The sequence below is a fragment of the Mauremys reevesii genome, linkage group 1 (assembly GCF_016161935.1).
Source record: "Mauremys reevesii isolate NIE-2019 linkage group 1, ASM1616193v1, whole genome shotgun sequence".
NCBI lineage: Eukaryota > Metazoa > Chordata > Testudines > Geoemydidae > Mauremys > Mauremys reevesii.
This window is the reverse complement of record NC_052623.1, coordinates 39347329-39350591: the sequence shown is the minus strand read 5'-3', so window position 1 is coordinate 39350591 and position 3263 is coordinate 39347329. Positions and strand designations below refer to the sequence as shown.

The window sequence follows — 3263 nt, the reverse complement described above, 5'->3', positions numbered from 1 at the left end:
AGTCCACCCTTTGCCCATCACTGTGGGCCAAACTGTGGACCCTTTACCCAATTTGGTAAGGAGTTAGTCACCCATTAATATCAATGGGACTACCCATACATCAATGCGAGTAAGGGGCTCACAAGTTACCCCAAGAGTGCAAGTCTTAATACTAAAACAGAAATATCTCAGAACATCTTACCTCAGAATTTTTGCTTCTGTGTACACTGAGGAAAAAACACCAGTGTCAGAAATATACTGTGCAACACTTACAGACTGTAATTACTTGAGTTTGCCCACCTCTGCTTCCCAGGATAGCACCAATATTTTGTGTGTGTGTGTAAGATTGGATGATGGGATACAACTATTTTTGAAAAATGAAATGTAAAGGATTGTAGTCCGACACAACATAAATATTAACTTAAACCCTGACTGAAAAAAGGGACATTCTGCTGCAAAATCACCCCTCAACCCATTAACATACTTCCCTTTAACTTTTTAATACATCACACAAAAAATCTTGTTGAACTCTTACCAGCTGAATTTCAAACTATCAGTCACAGAGCAAACTTTGTCAAACATTTCCCAGCTCCGCTGATCTAAAGTCACGTTAGATCTATGTCATCTAAAATTGTAGTTTTAACTATAGTAGTAGAATTTCATTCTGTCTGTTAATTAGTCCATAAACTCTTATCTCTCATAGTACATTTCTCCTGATAAAACTTTCATCCTGGGGGATTTTGAGATTCATGTTAATACATCTGATGGATTGTGCATAACTGCTACTTTGATCTTTTAAATTTTACTGAAAAAGTACCATTTGGGAATGAACTGACTAGTTTTTAATCATGAGACAGGGATATTAGATATGATTCTAACACAAACAATTATATTGCCACTTGAATATTTTATACAGGTCATTATTAATGAGTAATGTGGCACTTAAAAATAATTAGGACACAAGAGGAAATTAGTTTAGCATGGAAACTCAGCTGATGGCATATTTTCATTGTTGTTGTTTGTACCTTGACTGCAATAGGAATACTGCTTTCACTTTTTTTTCTGGTGCCATCTCTTTTATTACGATTAAATCCAAATAAAAATAAGACCCAAAAGAGGGAGAAGAGACTCTGATTGGGGAGGGCAGCAGGGCATAACCCCATGGCAGGTGCCCTGCAGGGCTCACCAGGGCAGGATTGGGGTGCCCCGCTCTATGACAGGTGCTGCCACAGCAGTTTGTTCACAGTGATCCATGTTTTCCGGGCTCCTCCACTAGCTGGAATTCACCTGGTCTGCATTAGACAGCTCTGTGCGGGTGGGGACCTCGAGGCTAGTGGAGTCACTTCTGGCTCTTAACAGCTTCTGGTTTGGTCAGGGTACTGTAAATACCCAGGGACTGCGTGACCATGTTGGTGATGTCCCCGCTGTTGGATGGCAGTAGGACAGTGTTGGAGTGCGTGGCCAGCTTGGAGAGGGCACTCACATACTGCTCAGCCAGAGCCAGAGAGGCGGATGTGTTGCTGTTCTGTTGCATCAAAACATCAGCCAGGAGCCAAATAGCTTCTGCTTTGGCCTTGGCCTTGACCAGCATGGCATTGGCCTCCCCAGCAGCTTCTCGATCTGGTCAGCCTTCTCGGCGGCCAGGATTTAGACCTGCTTCCAGGCCTCTGCCACGTTGATTTCAGATTCCCTGGTCCCCTCTGACTCTACACTGCCGCCCGTTTCCATCTCTCTGCCTCCACCTGTATCTGCATTGACTTCTTCCCCTGGGGAGGCAGATGGATGTCCTAGATCTCATAGCGCAGGCACCGGATACCCAAATAGCCCTGAGGCCTGGTTGATGGCATCCACAATGCTGGTGTTGAGGGACTCCCATCCCGCTCCTAGAAGACTTTGTCCAGGGAGATTTTCCCCAGCTCAGACCTCATGGTGTGGTCTGGGCCACCTGGGTCACTGCATACTCATAGGATCATCTACTGGCTGGTATTTAACCAGCCTGGCCATTTTTTTAAGGATTTGCCAATTGCCAGAAAAATAATTTAATCTGCTGGGATTTTTTTACATGGGTCTTAAGATTTGCATTATTATCACAATACACTTGGATATCTAATGTTAAAAGTTTCTGTGTCCATCTAAAGCTGCTGCAGTGTTCCCACTTCCACAGTTTAAGTAAGAAAATGATGTTATCAATTTTAACTATATGTGTTCTCTCTCTAGATAGTATAGGTGACAGTGAAGGGAGGAAGGCTTGTGGAGTTGCCTTGTGGTTGGGGATTGAGGTTGTGGTGGGCTTGCTTTGTGGGGTGATGGGTGCTGTTTTTTGCTTTTCAAAGAAGGTAGCCCTACATACTCAGGGTCCTCCATCCCATAACCGGCCTTATAGGGGTCCATGATCTGAAGGCACAGGACACCACCCATCTGCAGGGTGACGTTATCCAGCATGATGGCTAACTGCTCCGGGACATTGACGATATCCCGTACTTCAGGCCCTGCATGTGCTGAATCTGAGCCAGCAGTGGGATGAGGAAATTCAAACCAGGCTCCAAGATGCGGTGAAATCTGCCCATTTGCTCCACCACCTAGGCCTCCTGCTGGGGCATGAAGAGCATGATGGTGTTCATGGGCAGGCTGGAGGGGCATCTCTGTGGGGCAGGGGCCAGCCATGCCCAAGGCCCTAGACACCGGCAGCTCTGCAGCAGGATGTCATTCAGGTATTTTTAAGTTTACATAAGAACCCACTCACTGGGTTTTTATCACAATTAAACAAAGTCTGTCTAAAATAACAGTAAATACCAGTTCTTCCTATTCAATTTTGCATCACTCCTAGGTTGAAAATATGTAAAAAAGTATGAAAACATTAAATGAGTAATTGATAAGCTTTTCTAACAAAGAAATAATAATAAAGTACAACACAAACTCTTCTCTACAATATTCCACTTGTTACATTTTCTCTCCAACATGTCTAGAGATGTTGGTGCCTTGATTACTTCCCTGGGTACATTATTCAATTGCCAGATTGATCTCATAGTTAGGAATATTTCGCTAATGCCTGATTTTACTTTTTCCATTTTCTAATTTCATGGTTTTAGTCTGCATCTTACACCTTTTGTTCCACCCTGCATGTTCCACCTCTCAAATATTTGTTTTATCCATCTGCCATATGCAACTCAGTCTAGCCAGGACATGATTCAGTAAAGGGTGGTGGTACATTTAGAAGATGTCTGCATTTTCTTCCTGCTGTCATGTGGTGGTGGGTTTTTTGTTTTGTTTTGTTTTGTGCTATA

General features: G+C 43.4%; 1 pseudogene; it reads right to left on the bottom strand.

The window, feature by feature from the left end:
• Positions 1-1251: 1251 nt before the first annotated feature.
• On the bottom strand, positions 1252-2639 carry LOC120395156 (annotated as a pseudogene).
• Positions 2640-3263: the final 624 nt, after the last annotated feature.